General features: G+C 34.8%; 1 protein-coding gene across 2 annotated transcripts in view; it reads left to right on the plus strand.

The window, feature by feature from the left end:
• LOC6048873 (pseudouridine-metabolizing bifunctional protein C1861.05) overlaps positions 1-21,442 on the plus strand; it is a 402,385-nt gene that overhangs the window by 348,096 nt on the left and 32,847 nt on the right. The window lies entirely within an intron of this gene.

Raw genomic sequence — 21,442 nt, forward strand, 5'->3', positions numbered from 1 at the left:
CAAAAAGACCAAAATGACCAAATTAACCAAAATGACCAAAATGACCAAAATGACCAAAATGACCAAAATGACCAAAATGACCAAAATGCTCAAAATGACCAAAATGACCAAAATGATCAGATTGACCAAAATTCCCAAAATAATGGACCTTCCATAAACCATGTGAACACTTTTTAAAATATCAGACCCCCCCCCCCCCTCCCTCTACTCCCCTACCTCGACACCCTCGTGAACATTTTCCATACAAAACTTTTTTTTGTATGGAGCGTGGACCATCACTTTATAAAAGTTTTATTTGAAAAAAAGAATCTTCCTTTGCGTTTTAAATTCCAAAATAGGTTTAAAAATTTGTTTTTTAGTCAGTCTTTTCTTAGCAAGACGAGATAGTTAAAAAAAAATATGAATTTGATTTTTTTCAATGTTCAATTTTATCCAGGGAAAAAATAACGTACCCAACAAGAAATCTTCTAAATGCTTCCCGTCCTCTATCTCCTACTCTAAAATGTCATCAATAATAAATATCTTAGTAAATCACAAATCCCCTCCAGCGGCAGTCGTCGTCTCGGAGATAAATATTGTTCCAAATCCCAGAGCCGGCGTCGTCTCATTCCATCCGGGTGGCACCACCAGCAACAAACCATTCACCAAATCTACTCAAATTATTAACAAGCTCATCGCTCTCTCGTTCTCGGGCGAAAAAACAGACCATCAATCTTTCGGCTGCAACATCAGCCTCCTCACAACAACCCAAAAAAGAAAAACAAACCCATCGCTAATGAAACCATGTTCCACTTCTTCTAACGCGTCGCTGTCATCGTTTTTCCTGCGGTGAGAGAGTCTCCGTCTTCTTTTTGTCCTCTTTTTTCCTCTTGCATCTTGGCGTTTTCCCATCGATTTCCACAGTCTCTCTCTATTTACAAATTTTTCACGCTGATGAGCGTGAGAGGAGCGAGATTTTTTCTCTCTTTTGCCGTCTCTCTCGCGGAAAACAACTCTCGCGAGATTGAGAGTTAAGAGGGAGAGAAAATGAGAAAGCGGGAGAGGTTCGGTGGAAAAACAGCTGTTACTCTCCGACTCTCGCGCACGCGGCCATTGTTGCGGAATAAAACAACAACCATTACCAGTAAAACTCGGTACTTGTTATCCTTCTTGTTTGCCTTTCGTTTCTCTCACATTCTTGTTTTTCACCCCTCCCTGACCAATATGTTAGCATGTTTTGTTTTTTTTTCCTGTGAGTGAGTGAGTGAGCCGAACGACAAGCATTCCACCACACTCGATCAAAGGAAAAAAAACGATGACGTCGTGAAAAATTTCGTTTGTTTTTCGTTCGATTGCCCCTTTACCCTGACGAGGGCTTTTCCTTTCGGCAATCGGCGCTGCATAAATTGGGCGAAAATGTTTGCACTTTTAATTGGAAACTTAATCCTCCCACAGTGGAATCGATCTTTGCAAAATTGCGAATTTCCACTCCAGGGTAAATGTTGAACGATGGCCAATATTTCCACAGCCAAGTGTAAATTTTAATTTGCGGCAATTTTCACCCCTCACGACAAGAACGAACGCAAGAAGCTGGGATTTTTCCACTTTCCTTTTGGCAAGGGGGAGGGGGGTTAACACAGAAGGAAATGGAGAGAGAGAGAGAGAGAGAGAGGAAAGTTTCCACATGGATGGCTGCATTAGAAAGCTTTGGGGAAAAGCCAACCAACGCCGAAGGAAAAACCGGTGGTGGCTGTTGATTCAACAAGTGGGTGTGAAACCGTTCGTGAGTGCGATGCCGCGCAGATCGTGTTCAACACCAACGCCGCGATGCATTGGAAGAAATTATTAGTCCTGCTTTTGCCGCGCAGCAAATTGAATTAAAATTCGGAGGTAATTTGCGATGCGTTTCTCTTACTGAAAGTTTGGCTAAACTCGGCTAAAAAATAAATTTTGCATGGATTGGTTCATATCAAACTTAAACAATCATGCGCCTCCATAAAACTACAAACATTTCTTATGAATTCATGGAGACGCATGATGCTTAACATGTAGTCCATTGATTCAAGTAATAAGTTCTTCTCTGAGAAATCGGCCGATAAACTGCATTGTTATGTTTTTATTTTTAAATATGGCTCAAACTTTGTGGGGGCCTTCCCTATGCCCAAATAATCCGTTTTGGTCATTGATTCATCAATACAAGTCTCCATATAGTTTTGGCAGCTGTCATTGTCCATTAGGGTGGGTACGGATTTTGAAAGTCTTCCGATCAAGTTCTGATGTGGTTCCCCTTGTAGGGAATACTCATAGGGAATCTCACGCATAATTTCGGCTCATTTGGTGGAAAACTGGCTTGTCTCAAGCGGGTTCAAGTTTACATGGGAATTACTATGGGACCATCCATAAACCACGTGGACACTTTTTTTGGAAATCTCGAACCCCTCCCCCCGCCCCCACACCTTCGTGAACAATTGTTCATAAAAACTAACTTAATCCACCTATGTGGTTGGAGCCTTCCTCACTTATTACCAACGATGGCTGATATGATTGAATTGTACAAAAATTTCATCTATTTTTTAGATCCGGAATAAAAAAGTACATAAATATCACTTAAGTGGCCATACCTCGAGACAGGGTTGTCAGATCATCAATGTTTTGGACTCGTTAGTCTTTTGATAACCTTACCAACGATGGGTCGGATGATGAGCCCGGACATAGTTTACATACATTTAAGTGAGATCCGGATATATGTGAAAACACATTTTTATACATATCTTCTGAACTACTTATCGAAACTTCAATCTGTATAAATCTCGATCTATGGGACCCTAAACCAAGTCGAATGCAACAGGTTCTGGTCAAATCGGTTCAGCCAGTGCCGAGAAACATGAGCTACCCAAGTAGCATTTGGCAACAATTTACAATTTGACTAAGTCCAGTTTTTGTTTTGTTTTGCTGTAGAAAAATAAAAATGACATTTTAGCAACAATACTTTGCAATGTTGCAAACCTTTCGAATCGATAACAACTTTACAACAATCCAATTTGTTTTGTAATCGAAACATAATGAAAACTTATTGGTTCCATTGTTGTAACATGTGGCTTAGCACGATTTGTGTGCTAAGAGTAATATTGAAATCAAAAATCCTTAGATACAGTTCAGCCCAGCCTTATGCCCTTTCATCAATTCATCCATGGCTCAGTGTTAGTGGCAAGGTGTGAAGATCTGAAGATACCAGTCCAGAATCCCGACAGGGGCACTTTAGTTTTTTTGTTGAAAATGTTTTTGTTTGTTTCGCACAAATTAAACGACAACATAATGGCAACATCATGGCAACACAACAAACTGCTTTACCGACATATTTCGACAAACAAATTGTTTCTGGAACTTTGTCGTAACAAAGTTGAAACAAGCGCCTAAATGTTGCCAACACAATATTTTTGTGCGCTTTTTAGGGCACCACGAGTGTTCTAACTATGTTGAGATAGCACATTTTTGGTGTTACGAAATAGTTGCATTTAAGGATCCGCAACAAAAAATGTTACTTGGGTAGTTTGTTGGTCACATACATACATACACACACATATACACACAGACATTTGTTCAGTTTTCGATTCTGAGTCGATATGTCGATAAGGCCTGCGGGCCAAACGTGGCCCGCGAGTAAATTTTTGTGGGCCGCGGGCCCATTGGGAAAGATTATTCAAAATGTGGTTTTATCGAGAATTTTATATTTTTAGTTTTAGGTTTTGTGAACCTTTTTATTTTTGGTAGCGTCATCAGAAGTGTCATTGTGTCTGAGGGTGAGATTGGGTCATACAAATTTCAGAATATTTGTGTGACCTGAAAAATCTATCTTTTGAAAGTTTGAATGTGATTGAAAATTGTAATTTCGACAAAATTTTCATCAAACATTTCTGAAAATGAGTAATAAATCGTTTAAACTAGATTATAGTAGAAAACCTTAAAAATAACATTTAATACTTATAAAATAAAATTTTATTGTAATGGAGCATTTCCATTCGAGCAGTTTTTGCTTTTTTCTACAATGTATTTCTTATGGAGCGAACTGTCAAAAACTGCTCGACTGCTGGTGCTCCATTGGAGGAATATTTGATGAAAATATTAATTTGCAACGATTTATAAGGCCCCCTTTCAAAATCGGCTCGAAAAATCTGGAAACAACATTTTTTTTTCAAAAAACTGCAAAATTTCAATAAAACTAGACGTGCATTGGACTTAAAACAATTTCAAACGCATTTTCCTGTGATGCTAATAATTTTGGCATGATGAACAAGTAGAAAAATATTTTAATTTTTTGTCAAAATTCAATGTACAGTTACTGTTCGCCAATATATATTTTCCCACAAAACTAGATTTTCTTTTAATATGCGATTGAAAATCATGTGCTCTGGTGTTTCATGATTTTAAAACACTTTTTTCGTGGAAATGTTGCTTTCGTGGCTATTTCAATTTTTCATTAAAAAAAACTGTTGGAAGAATGTCATGTTTTATTCGCTAATACAGACATGCCTCGGTTTAGCACCGCATATGGGGGATGCAAAACCGAGGCGTGCATAACCGAGGCACAGAGCTTATGGGATTTTGGCTATATGGGAGACATTGGCTATAATCGTATGAAAAATCAGCTATCCATTAAAATTATAATTTCATGAAAATTTTCACAAAAATAGGTATTTTTCCTGTATTTTGAAAATGCATTTTTTTTTTCTCTAAAGGAACCAAATATATATTGTTATTGCTATATGGGTATCAAATGATCAGATTTTTTCATACATTTTGATTGTAATAACAACATTTTTTTAAATACTCAACATTTTCCCAAAACTACGTATTTTCGAAAAAAATACCCAAAATTTCAGTTTTTACAATATGGGTATCAGACGATCAGGATTTTTTCATACATTTCGAATATAATAACTTTTTTTTTGAAAATACTCAAAATTTTCACCAAACTACGTATTTTCGAAAAAATAATCAAAATTTCCGTTTTTACAATATGGGTATCAAACGATCGGGATTTTTTCATACATTTGTAAGTAGTTTTGTGGATATTTTTAGTATTTTCAAAAAAAAAGTTATTACATTCGAAATGTATGAAACATTCCTGATCGTCTGATAATCATATTGTAAAAACTGAAATTTGGGTATTTTTTTTAGAAAATACGTAGTTTTGGGAAAATGCATGAAAAATTCTCGATCGTTTGATACCCACATTGTTAAAAACAGAAATTTTGAGTATTTTTTTCGAAAATACGTAGTTTTGTGAAAAAATGAGTATTTTCAAAAAAAGTTTTTATTACATTCGAAATGTATCAAAAAATCCCGATCGTTTGATACCCATATTGTAAAAACAGAAATTTTTAGTATTTTTTCGAAAATTCGTAGTTTTGTCAAAATTTTGTGTATTTTCGAAAAATGTTGTTATTACATTCGAAATGTATGAAAAAATCCTGATCATTTGATACCCATATTGTAAAAAACTGAAATTTTGAGTTTTTTTTTCGAAAATACGTATTTTTGAGAAAATTTTCAGTGTTTTCAAAATATGTTGTTATTACATTCAAAATGTATTAAAAAATCCCGATCTTTTGAAACCCATATTGTAAAAACAGAAACTTTGAGTATTTTTTCGAAAATTCGTAGTTTTGTGAAAATTTCAAGCATTATCAAAAAATGTTGTTATTACCAGGGCTGTGGAGTCGGAGTCGGAGTCGAAGCCGGAGTCGGTGGAGTCGGGTCTTTTTGGGGACCTGGAGTCGGAGTTGGAGTCGGAGTCGTCAAAACTCGAACAGCTGGAGTCGGAGTCGGAGCCGGAGTCGGCTAAATTTTATGAGCTGGAGTCGGAGTCGGAGTCGGAGTCGAAGATTTCTGATAACCCGGAGTCGGAGTCGGAGCCGGAGTTATCTTAAATTCAACAAAAAATATGTTTTTTTATTGTTCAGTATTTCCTATATGACAGCTTAATTTTCAAAACAACTTATATTTTTAATTCATTTTTTTAACGCCATTATGTATTTGAAGCTTTTGATTGTGGTTAAAAAGCTCTAATTGTGTTATTACACTATAATCACTAAATGATAACCTCTTACCCAAGTATGTAGTATCATAATTCAAAAAAAAATAAAAAAAATATTGGTTATGTAGTCAGACTATATTTATGTTCCCTTTCAATTCGAATTTGACCAAATTTCATCCAGTTATTTCTGAAAAAAAGTACTCACAAAGTAATCTTTTACCCCGATAGCGAATGTCTTACAGGTTTTAAGTCAAATCATTTCTTAGGAAAAAATTACGAGATACATAAAAAGATTATAAATAGTAATAACTGTTTTTGCAGATCGAAAAAGAGTCACTGACAGTTTAACTTTTGTAACAAATAATCAACGATAATAACAATCTCTTACGTGGAACTCAACATGCGCATTTTGTTTATAACTGAGTACAAGAAAATCAAAGTGTTGCATTTAAAATAATTTAAACTAACAAAAAATGTCAAAAGAAGTTGCAACAAATTTGAAATAATCATTGATTGTTGATGTTGATGTTGATTTTAGGTAAACTATTTTGATATCGTTGCAAATTATCGTTGAACAAATTTCAAGAATTCAGTACAAAAATGAACTAATAAAAAAATGTATAGAACAAAATATAGGATTTTAATTTATTTTTCAAATATTATAAATAAAAAACACAGAATCAAAATATTATCAACTGGTACGAATTTTCTCATACTGTATGTCTTACGCCGATATGACGGAAGGTGATAATCATTGCAAATCAATGTACCTTAAAAAAATAAAATATTTGTGACCAAGAAAATATTTGACTTGTGGATATTTGTTCTTTATTATATTTTAAGTTTTTTCATATAGGCGCAAAATCATCCATAAAGCTTCGTTTTTGGTGAAGATTCACGAAGTATCGTGCACCTCCTTTTTAAAGTACATAAAATTTCAAAATTTAAATAAATTAAAAATTTCCAGGATAAAATATTTTCCATGTCACAGATATTTGAAAAGGACATCTTAAGCGTCCTTTCCACGAAGAAATTCTTTAGATACAATGATTTGAAAAAATAATCTCCTTTAGCCATGGCGTGATGTCCATGTACCAAAACAAATAAAAAGTTTCGTTTAAAATTGTCATTTGAAAAACAAGGTGCCTGCAACTGTGCTTCTTACAAATGTCAGCCTGAAAGTGAGCAAATTGAATTTTAATGTTCAATAGATCATTAAGGACAGATTTCTTTTAGTTATTCATTCAAAAATAACAATTTAATATTTAAATTTATTAGCTTTGAAAAAAATATTTTCAAATTTGAGGTTAAGCAAGTAAATTCAAATTTACTTACAAAACTGTTCTTCTCAAAATGCCTCTAAAACTGAAGATATTTTTTGATTTCTATTTCCATAACGTATAAAACTTGTGAACTAGAAACTTTTTTCCGTTTATTTACTTTACTTTACTTTTACTTAACTTATTTTTCTTGAGAAAAACATGGCGCTTAGAGAGTTTTTAAATAATCCTATTTATCAATGTTTCAAAAATAATTAACTAATAATAGATAACTAACTTTTGAAACATTTAAAAACATGTGGAGTCGGAGTCGGAGTCGGAGCCAACCATTTGTTGAAAGCTGAAGTCGGAGTCGGAGTCGGAGTCGGCTAGAGTTGGTAGGCCGGAGTCGGAGTTGGAGCCAACCATTTGTTCAAAGCCGGAGCCGGAGTCGGAGTCGGAGTCAGCTAATCTGAGAAAGCCGGAGTCGGAGTCGGAGTCGGAGTCGTTTGAAATATGACCCGACTCCGCAGCCCTGGTTATTACATTCGAAATGTATGAAAAATCCTGATCGTTTGATACCCATTTTGTATAAACTGAAATTTGGAGTAGTTTTTCGAGAAACATTGCATTTTCAAAATACAGGAAAAATACGTATTTTTGTGAATATTTTCATGAAATTATAATTTTAATGGATAGCTGACATCATTCCGATTCCAAAACAGTATAATTTTTTGATGTTTTGCATGATTTTTCATACGTTTAAAGCCAATGTCTACCATATAGCCAAAATCCCATAAGCTCTGTGCTTCAGTTAAGCACTGAGCCGTGCTTAACCGAGGCAGCTGTACGAATCAAAACCGAGGCAGTGCAAAACCGAGGCGTGCAAAACCGGGGCATGACTGTATTTAAATGATGATAATCGTCTGATTTTTTTCAGTTTTATAAAATGGAATTACGTAATTTATTTGTTTCAATTAAAACCAATCAATGCTCATGTTATCTTCAAATTTGGGCCGCTATTCGAAAATATTGAAAGAATTTTTAAACTTCCTAATTTTTCGAAAATAAATTTCAATAAATTTAATAAACATTGGGAAAATTTTATATGCTAGTATTGAATTTGAAATTTTCGAAATAATTTTTTCAACTCCCAATTAATTTGGGTTTTTAACCTCCCGGGAAAAAGGAAAAATATTTTAAAATCTCAGAAATTCCTTAGATCCTAGGATATTTTTGGAATGGTCATAATAATTTTGTTTTGTTTTTTTTTTCTTTATTAAAATCATAGAATTTGTCGGTTGGTTGGAGGGCCTCGTGGCGCGGTGGTTAGCGGCATCAGCTGCCGATCCCTAAGTTGCTATGGGGTGCGGGTTCGATTCCCGCTTTATCCTCCTGGCCTTCTACCGGATGGGGAAGTAAAACGTTGGTCCATTTGCGTAAAAGAGATTTTGGGTGACTCACCACACATAACCTTCGGACGCCTAGAAATGAACAGAAACTTGCAACAGAGACCACAAAAGACCCGGGGGTCGTTAAAGTAGATTGATTTGCATAGAATTGGTTGGTTATTATTAACTGAGGGTAATCTAGATTACAATATTTACAGGGACAGCAGATTTTAAATCAACCTTAATTCAAATTCAAATTGGGCAAAAAAAAATCTTAGAATAATAAACCGCACCCATATCCCGCACCCCCCTAGAGACAATACGTTTTTTTTTCAGAAATTTGAGTGTGCCATCAAATTGGTCGCACAGTTTTACATAAAAGTTCCATTTACACCAAATTTCTAAATCTTCATTATACCAGGCTACAAATTATTGAAAAACGCGTCTCTTTTTTTCAAATGTCCAAAGATTACAGGGGACCTCGGTTTCTTAATCAAGGACTAAAAATACCGCTTAGAGCAAAGTTTCCTCAACCTTATATTTCCACCAACCACCGACAATAAGCTGTCTTATCTCATTTACGTGAGCCCATTCCTCCAACAGATTCAACAAACTAAATAAATGAATGATGTCATTCTGACATCAAACTCACACTCACAGTTTCCCGCACTGGATTCGCCATTAATATTGATCACATCGTCGAAGAATGAAGCAACATTGAAAAAAGGCCCGGCTGTAACACGCAAAAGTGCTCCAACCTACGAGTAGGTAGTGAGGCCGCGCCTGTCTTGGGCACTTCAGGACATCACTCACAGAACCGCGCGAGGCTGTGAACCCGTTCAAGCATCATCGGTCTTCCCTTTGGGAAAAGTAGTTCAGGTCCCCTTGCGTGGCACTTTTCAAGTGAACTTCTTCTCCCCTCGACATACTTCCATACATGAGCCTCTGATGTGTGTGTGTGTGTGTGAGTGTGTAGTCCCATAGAAAGAACCTTCGATCTTTCCGGATGCACTGGAAGCTGGCACGAGGATGAAAAATTGATTTTCTCTCTTGGCGTTGGTCCTCTCGAACTTTGCCAACCATCAGTTTTTTTTCCCACACAGCAGCTGCAGCAGCAGCAGTGGAGGAGTTTTCCTTGGCAGGGTGTTTGACATACCCAAGAACTTTCCATGCTGTGAGAGCTTGCACAGTTATCCCGTGTAAAAGCTCATTCATCACTTAGTTATATCAGAGCAACTTAAAAGACGATTGATTCGTACCAGTTTGATTAGATGCATTTGTAAAACTTTGTTCATAATTGAATTTAAGTTTCTTGACATTTAGAGAAAAAATCACATCAAAATGTTGCAACTTTTCTTCTAAATGTGAAACAACGTGCAAAAATTCTCACTCTCAAGAAGGGAAAGTTTGACGAAAGTGTTCTACCAACAATACGCTTTTTTCTTGTACTCTTCAACCCGTTGCTGACTTTCTGTCCTTGTTATGTCACACAGGGATGCCATCGCCGAGTCCAACGGGGACACTTTAGGGAGGAGGCCGGGGCAAAACAAAAAATGAGAAAACTTCCGTTCCGTCAGCAATGTTGCTGCAAAAACCAAGAGTCATAAAAAAGGTGCTGCTGCTTGGGATCGTAAAATGATCCACGTAATTGCATACTTTGCCGGCGATGTTATACTTACGAGTGCGTATAGTTCATTTAGAGGACATTATCCATCAAGCCGTCACATTATTTATACACCCGTCCGCCGCCTCCGCCACCACCCTCGTCTGGAACAACGGTGATGGAATGTTTATTTTGCACTGGCACAGCGAAGAATGCGTTTTAATGTTCGGTAAAGTTTACGGAATTTCTTTGAACGAATTGCGATTTTTTTTTTCATTGTTATGTAATTGCAATGACTGTTAGTAAGCGTTGTGTAATTGCCAGCACTTAGAAAAATAATTCAATAAAAACTTGCGAAACATAATTTGCAGCAATTGAATCCTGAAATTATGCTTCAATCTTTTATATTGTTGTTCACAACGATAAAACTTTTTTTTCTGAGTACATGACCCTTTGTTCAACCGCAAAGGATTTAAAATGTACTTTCAAATCAATTTAAACAAAATAACCTCGCGGTCCTTTTTGACAAAAAAAAAATCCTACTTGACAGCTCGTTCCAAGGGGACCATTGTTGATACATCGACAAAATGTTGTCTGTCAATTTATTTGTTTGCATTATGCTTTTGAATAAGAATTGCTGTTAGATAAACATAAAATTTTGTCCTCAGGGCTTTGTCTGCGGCGTTAATCGGAAATTTTGCGAAGAGAAATATGTAATGAAATTATGTAATTCTAGTACCTAATTCTTTTTTTTCGAGGGTAATAATTTTTATTTTTTTATTCGGTGAAGCCTTGTCAAAAGAACACAGGGTAAGTGGTTTTTTGCAATTTCGCGGAAGCCTCGTAATCCGTGAAATTTGCCCCTGGCCGTAAAATTCAGTACATAGCGTGAAATGCCGTGAAATTTTAAATTATTATTAGAAAAAATGATTTCTTTTAATCGTAAACTTTACAAGTTCCCAAAGATTAAAAAAAAATGCAAGGCAAAATGAGAACAATTTTGTTCATTACAATATTCTTCGATGTACAGATAATTTATTGCAAAATACCAGCTACATTTCTTGAATAAATAAAATTCAAAAAGAATGTAAAAGAAAATTATTCAAAACGACAGTAAAAGAAAAAAATGAGTTGTATTATTTTTTGATCCTTATGAAATTAATCAAAATATGGCTGAGCAATTTGCATGCCACGTGAGATAAATGAGAAAAGGATTTTTTTTAATTTTGATTTCAAATGATGTTTTTTCGTCAATTGGTTTCAAATACAATACATGATGTAGCATTTTGTATGGTAACATAATTTTTTGGGATTTATTGATAAAACAAATAAAATTAGCATAACTTTTGTTTGAATGCTAAAATTCTCTTTTGCTGAAATTTATGAAAATAAACAAAATTTGTATAATATTTATTTTGCTGATTCTACTTTTGAGATTTGCTTCGTTTAAGAGATTTTTGAGCAAAATCAATTTCCAAAATTTCAGTAAATTTTAAAAAGCTGAATGATAATTCAGCGTAGGAAAATTCTGCATAATTTCAAAAAATTAAACTAAAATATTTTTTTCGTAAATAAAAACATTTATATTTGTAACTTGAACAACTGCTTACTTTTTTAGACACTTTGCTGTTCATTATTATACGAAAACAGATCTTTTTTTTTTGGTTTTTTTAAGCAGATTTTAGAGTGCCGTAAAATTGCCGTGAAATCCTTTGTTTCAAAAACTAACACGCCGTGTAATTTCGATTTTTGCCGTGAAAAATCACTAGCCCTAGTCATACAAAATGGGCATGTACATATTCGCAAAATCTTTAAAAAATGATTTCTGATGGATTTTTTTGTCTTCAGTAAAGTTATAGGTTATAATTGGGACATTAAAAAAAAATACACGGAAAAAATCACGTTTTTTTTATTTAAATAAAAATATTTGATTTTCGATTGGCATCTTTTGCGCTATAGTGACGTGATTTTTGGAGAATTTTTTTTTTTTTTTTTAATGACAGAGGAATTTCAACAATTTATATATTTTTTGAAAAAAAAAACTTGCTTGCTTGCTTACTATTGAGCTACTTATCACTCGATTTCGTTCCTACTTCATAAAGGAAAACATATGTTCGAAAAGCACTCACACGCAATCGGAAAAAATTGCCCCGACCCCTCTTCGATTTTCGTGAAAATTTGCTCTAAGGGGTAATTTTTCGATATCTTTTCACGGTGGGGCGGTACGACCCCTTTCATTTTTCTGGTTTTTTACTAAGACACGTTTTTCAGTGAATTGTAGCTCGCAACCGTGAAGAGATAGAAATTTGGTGTCAAAAGGACTTTTGTGTAAAATTAGACGCCCGATTTGATGGCGTACTCAAAATTCCAAAAAAACGTATTTTTCATCAAAAAAGTTAAAAAATCGTGAGACATGTCATTTTATGGGAAATTTAATCTACTTTTCGAATCTGAAATAGCTCAGAAGGGTCATTTTTTCATTTAGAACAAAATTTTTCATTCTAAAATGACGAGTTTTTTCTAACTTTGCAGGGTTACATTTTAGAGTGTAACAATGTTCTACAAAGTTGTAGAACAGACAAAAACAAAAATTTGGATATATAGACATAAAGGGTTTGCATGTATTCTTCACGAGTCATCAGAATTTTACAAAAAAGTTTTTTGAAAAAGTTATGATTTTGACTATTTTTGACCAGTTTTTCGTATTTTTAACCCCAAAAACTCAATCGTGTGTTTTTGAAAGTATTTTTTTCGGAATGTTCAGCTAATTTTGCATTAGAATGACTCCTTGGACGATTGTTGTGGCTTGATCTGATTCTCGCAATGCACGAGTCACGAGAGATTGAAAAGGACGAAAACTAAGTCAGCGAAAGGGCCATATGAGAAAGTGAACGTGTGTGATCAAGTCTTTGGCTTGTGTACAAGTACTGAGTCGCAACCTCAGTAAGTGTACACAGACATCATCCAAATTTCTGATTTTTCTTAACATCATTTAAGTACTCGCAGCATTCACTTCTCAATAATTATTGTAAAAATTTAAAATCATTTAAATCTAATAAAATTTTCGTAAAAAGTCTTAGTGAATGAAATATTTATCATGTTGTTATTTCAATGAATTGAATTGAGAAAATTGATAAATTTCACGTGATTTCACGAAAATCTTCAAATTTCACGAATTTTACGCTGTCGGCGACATCGTGAAAATTCACTTACCCTATTCATGAGCTTTGTGCAAAGATCTTTGTCATATTGGTCATGTGTAACATAACCACCTGCACCTTATTTTGCAAACATCCCGGTTAACGCCATTTTGAATTTTGTTTTGTTTAATTGTGTAAAATTGTAATAAATTATATAAAAATATATCAACGTTTTAAATACTTATGTTTGGACGTTTCAAAGAAGATTTTTTTAAGATAATATTTGTTACTTTTTAACGGAAATTTACGGCAACTTTTCGTCCAATTTCAGTTTGAAAACTCCAACTTTGAAAATTTGGTATCTTCCTGCGATCAGGATAAAATTAGTTATGAGCAACCTTTTTATGATTTTTATGTCAACAATGAAATTATATAATTTTTTTTCTTGAAATTCAAAGTTCAATTAAACAAGCAACAACCAATTAAAAATTCAGAAAATTTTGAATTTATTCTTTATTAAGCTTTAAGTGTATTTTTCTACAAAACTGCTGCTTTTTAAAATGAACTGAATTGTCATGGCCAACGTTTATAGATCAATGAAGCATTTTATTTAATAAATTGACCCTAAATCATCTAAGATTTCTTGCCACGCTTTTTCATTGCTAACCTTAAAGATTAGATCGTCCCTTTGAACTATATCGCCATTGAATACTGTGTCCCCAATAGTCTTCCTTCCAATTGCCACTAGGTCAAGTGCAAACTTCATCCCAGCCTTTCATCCTCATAATCCAACAGTGAATGCGTTTAAGTGCACGTGATTAACTACGTTTTCCTCTGTTTCCTTGAAAGGGGAATAAAAGCTCATTTTTTCACACTTTTAAGCACTTTCTGCACACACACAAAGCAGCAAGGGGTAGCATTCCGTCCGTCGTGTCCTTCGCATTCATCTAATGTGTTAATAGAGTACACTCTCCCCCCGACTAATGCCGTATGATGTCGCAGCTCGAGAGTGCTTTCTTCAATTTCTCACTTGAATGGATTCTGCTGTAGCTGACAGCGGGCAACTTTCCTCCTGTTTGGACCGTTTCGATGCAATTATACATGCCATTTATTAACTGAAGCAGCATTTTTTTTCTTCTTTTGTCTTTGGATGCTGCGAAGCTCAAAAGGGATTTTATCAGCACGAAAAAGATTTACAGCAATTAATTATGGGCAGCTTGGTCTTTTTTTATGAAATTATTATTATTTCTTCTTGCAACCTACTACTCTAATTTTCAGCAGTATTTCATAACCAGTGCAAGTTAGTGTCGTTCTGCTGACATTGGGCCAGATTTCCCGAAAAGAAAAACATAATAAAGTTTTGCCCGCACAACAGAAAAAGAGCATAAATGGTGATGGCCATGGAGCAGATTTTTGCTGGACCCTGTCCAACCGCTTCCGAGTTGGCCACTGGCCGGAAGTAATTTGTCGTATTTAATTGCATTTTTGCCTGGTGGTTTTGCTCGCTTTGCCATATTTAGGCGAGGGCCAAACGATTTTCTGTTGCGCTTGATGTTACGATCTGGCGAGGGTTTCTGGAAGTATGTGCAAAGGGATTGCCGCTGTTTTGTGGCTTCAGCAAAAATGTTTTTGCTGTGATTATGACCGGTTTAAGTTTTTACTAAACTTATCAGGGGGTGATTTTTTTTTCTTGATTAGTAAATCCATTACCATTCTCCAAACAAACATTCATAAAATTTGCTGACAGTTTCGTATTTTTTCCTCCGAAACAAACACCAATCGATGATGATATTTCGTCCCGCTTGAACCACAGGTGTCGAATCGTTGAGTGCAATTTGCTGAAAGGGCTCGTAATGCTCCGAGACCCCAGAATTGAGCAATAAAGTCAGCGTGCCAACCAGCCAGCATGCCACTGCGGTCGAAACCGAGAATCGATCTGCAGCACAGAGAGTGGCAGTATGATAGGCCATCATCATCACTCGTTGCCTCCGCCGCTCTCGTCCCTTTTAGGATCCTGCGGGCATCGAAAAGAGGAGCAAATGGGTTCACGTGGGGATGTTCGATTTTTTTTTGTTTTGCTCACTTTGCTCTGTTGCTGCTGCGAGGCCATGTCCTTTGGAACGCAGCCAAGCCAGACATTCTTGTAGTATACTCTGATGGATGCCAACTACAAAAAAACACACACAAGAAAAGAAAAAGACGAAGACTCCGGGAAAATCAATTTTATGACCATCGAATCGCATGTTCAGATAGCCGGTGGATATTGTTCTATTTACAAAATTAATGTCTCGCGCCGGGTTTGGTTCGGGGATTGTGTCCAGCAAACTACCGGGCCATTTGCCATAAATGGGAGGAATGATTGGTTGTAACCCATCAGGACGACAAATGGGTTGGGATTGGAAGTGGTCGAATGGCAAAAGCGATTAAATTGGAACAATTTTGATAACAAATTGGGTATCTGATATTTATTTGGTGTAATAAATAAGATTTGTAATGTGACAAATCTTACAATGAGATTGATTTTCTTGTAATGGTGATGTGATAACTTTTATAAAATTAAGCAAGCAGCAATATTTCTCTATAGAGCAATTCTATGTCAAATAGGGAATCGAATGTACCAGACCCTCTCCGATTTCAATGAAACTTTGTAGACATGTTATCCTACGCTTAGGTAAACCATTTTTGTGTATATAGAGCCAGTTTCACTCGATAATGACATTTGAGAAGGGCGTGAGTGTTTTAATTTTTTTTTCCATTTCGTAATTTAAATATCGCTGTATCTCGAAGCCGTTGCATCGTATCAAAAAGTGGTCATAGACAAACTTTTTGGAAGTTTGACGGGCTTTCCGAAAAAATACACTGAAATAAAAAAACACACCACTTTTATGAGATTTTTTAAATTTTAAGTTTAAAAGTCAAATTTGTAGGTGAACCCACGATTTTTTCTTCGTTCAAAATTTTTGTGAAAATAGCCTCCCGGGCAGACGGTAATAACTAAATTAATAATATTTCAATAACAAATCCTGTTAAAATAACAAAAAGTATTATTATTTTATCCTGAAGTTCAACTTCAAGAAGAAAAAATAATAACAGTTTCTGATAAAATAACAAAATTTGGTATTGAAGTGATATTAAATTGAAAATGTTTAATAACACGCTAATAAGAGGAAATGTTATACATTTCAAAAACTCTCCTAATAACAAAATTTGTTATTCGTTCGGTATACTGACTAAGAAATAAAATTACCATAAATCGCACAAATGGAAAATTTTCTAAGTGTCCATAACACAATCTGTTATTATTTTTTCTTTTGTTAAATATGTTTAGATCTTTGGGATAATTTTGACCAATTTCGTCGGGGTCATTATTTTGGCCATGAAATTGGGTCCTTAAGCTAAAATTAGTCTAAAAAGTTGAAATTTTGAAAGTTGATTTTTTTAATTGATCGATATACCCCCTAAGGGACTTTGCTAAAATTGGTTAGAACTATGGAAAATTTTGACCAATTTCGTCGGGGTCATTATTTTGGCCATGAAATGGGGTCCTTAAGCTTAAATTATTCTAAAAAGTGGAAATTTTGAAAGTTGATTTTTTTAATTATTTGATATACCCCCTAAGGGATTTTACTAAAATTGGCTAGAACTATGAAATAATTTTGACCAATTTCGTCGGGGTCATTATTTTGGCCATGAAATTGGGTCCTTAAGCTAAAATTAGTCTAAAAAGTTGAAATTTTGAAAGTTGATTTTTTTAATTGATCGATATACCCCCTAAGGGACTTTGCTAAAATTGGTTAGAACTATGGAAAATTTTGACCAATTTCGTCGGGGTCATTATTTTGGCCATGAAATAGGGTCCTTAAGCTAAAATTATTCTAAAAAGTTGAAATTTTGAGAGTTGATTTTTTTTAATTATTTGATATTCCCCCTAAGGGATTTTACTAAAATTGGCTAGAACTATGAAATAATTTTGACCAATTTTATCGGGGTCATTTATTTCACCATGAAATGGGGTTTCAAGCTAAAATTAATCCGATAAAATTAACTTTTGAGAGTTAATTTTTTTTTTAGTTTTGATATATTCCCTAACGGAATTGATTTATTTATTGAGAATTTTTGAAGTGTGAATAACAAAAACTGTTATTATTTTCACAGAGCCAGGAAGTCGGAGCTGACGTTGAAGTTCGAGCTGGAGTGAGACCTCGGAGACTGCATCGGATTCAGCAAATTTTCTGCAACTTTTACTTGGAGTCGGAATCCGTGAAGTCGGGTATTTTTACAGAGCTGAAGCCGTCGTTGACGTCATATCCTGCATCCAGAGTCGGAGTTGTCTTCAAAGTATGGATTCAAAGTCACTTGGAAGTACCCGACTCTGCAGCCCTGACTAGTACAGAGGAGTTATGGCAACTGCAGGTTTATTTGCAAATTACAAATAATCCAAAACAATAACTTTTTTTGTTTTGGAGACATACCAGTTCAATAACATTTTTTGTTATTATGCTGCTCCACCTCTCCGCACAAAATAACAAATCTTGTTATTCCTTCATGATTCCTTCTGTGTTATTGGTTTGTTATTGCAATAACAACATAATAACAGTTTAAGTTATTCTTCGAACAAATCTTTGTTATTGATTTTTGTTATTTTAACAACTAATCCGATCATCCCAATAACATATTTCGATCTTCTCACAATATCAAAAACTGACCTTCCCAAGTTATTGCCGTCTGCTCGGAGTTGGGTTGCAGAGAGTTTTTTGTGTCAATTATTCTACAAGAAAAATGTTACAAAAGCACAGCAGTAAACCATTTACGATGTTTATTTCTATGGTTAGTTGCTATAAGTAACATTTTGAATAATTACTAATCGGATGTAGGTAGGCCTTATATAAATTGAATCCAACATAACCTCGACACGTTTACAGACCCATTTATGGTCGATTTGAACTAAAGTCTTAACTAGTCGATTTGAAATGCAAATTTTGGTTTAGAAATTTAAAACATGTCCTCCACCACAACAAATGGTCATTCCAGTAACTTCCCTTCACCACAATCTGTGTTCTAGGAGACGTCCTCGTATTACGTATGGGATCAATAAATTTATCAACTGAACAGAACTTTTTTTGAAATGAAAACTAAATGTAGACAATGTTATTATTTCGGTATGACAACATTTTGCATTTTTTTTTTCAATTAGTGTTCTTATAAATAAAAATTAAAACATTTGTATTTATGAATGTCAAAACAAACGTTCCGTAATTTATGAATATCGCCTATCCCATGAGGGTGTGTATAGAGTAGAGACGGACATTAGTGCCGAGGATTTAAATCCAACGAAGTTTTCTAGTGGCCACTTTCGCGTGCTCTATTTGACGTAACCATTCTTCAGCCAGTTTGGACATGGTACTCTGTGTGCCGGTGTGTGTGTGTTTACCAGCCAAGTGCTCCCAAAAGGAACAAAATGCCCCCTTCCGGTTTGCCATTGCCCTTTCCGAGCCCTTTCGTCCAGGATGGCTGGACTGTTTGAAAATGTTTCAATCCTTCGGGCGCGGTTTGCGCTGGAGAGCAAACTAAAGTGTGACTATGGAACTGTGTCGTTCCCGGTCAAGTTAAACTTTGAAAAACTACTTATTCCTTGTTTGAATTTCTTATTTCTTATCTAGATCAGAGATTTGAAAAATATTATACCTTTTTTTTATTTTAGGTTTTCATCAAAAATTCACTTTTCAACACAAACTTCCCCCACTGTCCATCGTTGACTGGAGTGAATTTCATGTACAAATATCGTACACCGTCATCGTGTGGCAAGAGAGGGAAGGGTCCGTGTGGATTCGTACTCGTAGTCCGCTCCTAGAGCTTTGGCTTCCACAGACCGCCGCCAGGAAAAGTGCCCAGTCAAGGGTCACCACACCGCCCTACCCCTCACGCTAAACAGCAGTCGCACAGTCGGAAATGACTTGTTCAGCAGAGAAAACAATGGCGTTCCTGCTACTGTACAACGACTACCGAGATATGTAAAATCACTGCCTCGCAAAATACAGTTGGGCGGGAATTTTTCTTCGCCCCATTTGTTGCGGGAGGAAAACGGGGTTCAGTTTCGACTGTTTAGTTGAATTGTGACTGTGGACGTGTGGTGTCCGACGAGGAGAAACGGAGAGTTGATTCATGCTTTTGTGCTGTTTTGTTGAATGCAAGTTCTGTTGAACTGTTCAACCGAAATGGGGTTGATTTAGGCGAATCATACTCGGTTTGGGGGTAGTTATCAGTTGGACAGATCAGCAGTTGGAAAATACGAGAACTCTGGAATAAAACTTGCATTTAAAATAGAACCTTTAACAGTTTTGACATGGCATCGTTGGTGTATTTTTTCACTTCGCAGAAAAAAATTGCATTGCAAAATATTTTTTTTTTTAAACAAAATAGATTCAAAATGGTTTTAACCTTCAGGAATCAATTTTCCTAAAACTTTGAAAATAACGCACAAAATTTGTCCCCATCCCGATTCGTACATTTATCCAACGAGGATAAATGCGACGAGTGCTAAGAAAAACTAGTTTTGCAACGAGTTCCATACATTTTTTTGCAAAAAATAGTAAAAACTATCACCTTTCAAAACAAGTGCTGAAAAGTTCAAATTTTTACGACAAGTGCTGAAAAAAACTAGTTTTGCAACTAGTGCGTCCATCCCGGGACAAAAATCCCGGGATTTTTCCAGAACCGGGAATTCCTGAAATTCCGGGATTTTTTTTTAAATTTGTTCCGGGAATTCCCGAAAAAAAAAACAAATTTTGGTCTGGAAATTCTGATTTGGTTGTGGAATTATATGAACAGTTGAATACCTCAGAATCGATAATAATTTTAAAGCATTTATAATTTGTATTCGGCATATATCAGCATTAATTTAGTTTATTAGGGCAAACTGTTTCATCAAGCACTGGTATGTGGGGCAAATCAGGACAAATGAAACGAATTAAGACAGCTATTTAGTATTTTTTTTTTGCATGATGTTTTGAATTACTTTGGTTAAAACAGGAACAGAACAAATCAATTTCACAGTACACCGATTTTTTAATTTATTGTTCTAAAATCTCCTTACCTATTTAGACTGTTTTTTTCCTAGTTGGGGGTAGTAACTTAAAAATAATTTGTAAAATATGTTTTTTGCAAATGTTTTTTGTGAAAGTTAAACATTTTAGCACTTGTATCAATAAGTAAAATTTTCAAATTATTTTTAAATTTTAACGGTGAATTTATTTAACACATGAATGTTTGCAAAAACTTCACTTGAAAGGCGTTTATTCGGGATTGCAAAAGATGTTGTAAGCAACTTTTTGTAAAACTTGATTTTTCCAGCACTTGTCGTATTTCTAGATAACTTTTTCAAAACAACAAATGCGCCAAGAGTTTCCTATGTACATAGGACCTTTTGAAAAAGTAATCGAGATTTATCCGATAAAAGTACGACTCGTGCTGAAAAAAATTTCTTTTTGCCACTTTTTTATTATGTAAAACATGAAATTCAAAAAAAATCTTAAATTTAACATTGGAAGGTGTCATTTAATATGTTGTCGCCTCTTGTTTTTTAAAGATATTTTCAAAAAAAAAAATCAAGCTTTTCTGGTCATGTCAAATAAAAAAGAAATATATGCGTATAAGTTTATTTAATTTGAATCACATTGTAGTTCATTCAAAATCCAAAGCACAACAAAGAACAAAAAAAATTATTTTCATTTTATATAGGCTTTTTTTTTAATTGTCGTCCTTGTATAGATTGAAGTGTAGATTATCAGCAATTTATATGATTGAGCTAATTCTATGATTTTATGCTTGAAAACATAACAAACATAATGAAAACTTAGATTTTATTACTGTTTAAAAACTTCCCGGGATCTCGGGAATTCCCTGGATTCCAAAAATATTTGGACGCCCTATTTGCAACGAGTTGCTTACAACATTTTTTGCAATTCCAAAAAACACTTTATGAATCGAATTTGATGTCACACATTTATGTGTTAAGTGGATTCACCGTTCAAAAC

The sequence above is a fragment of the Culex quinquefasciatus genome, chromosome 3 (genome assembly GCF_015732765.1).
Source record: "Culex quinquefasciatus strain JHB chromosome 3, VPISU_Cqui_1.0_pri_paternal, whole genome shotgun sequence".
Classification (NCBI taxonomy): Eukaryota; Metazoa; Arthropoda; class Insecta; order Diptera; family Culicidae; genus Culex; species Culex quinquefasciatus.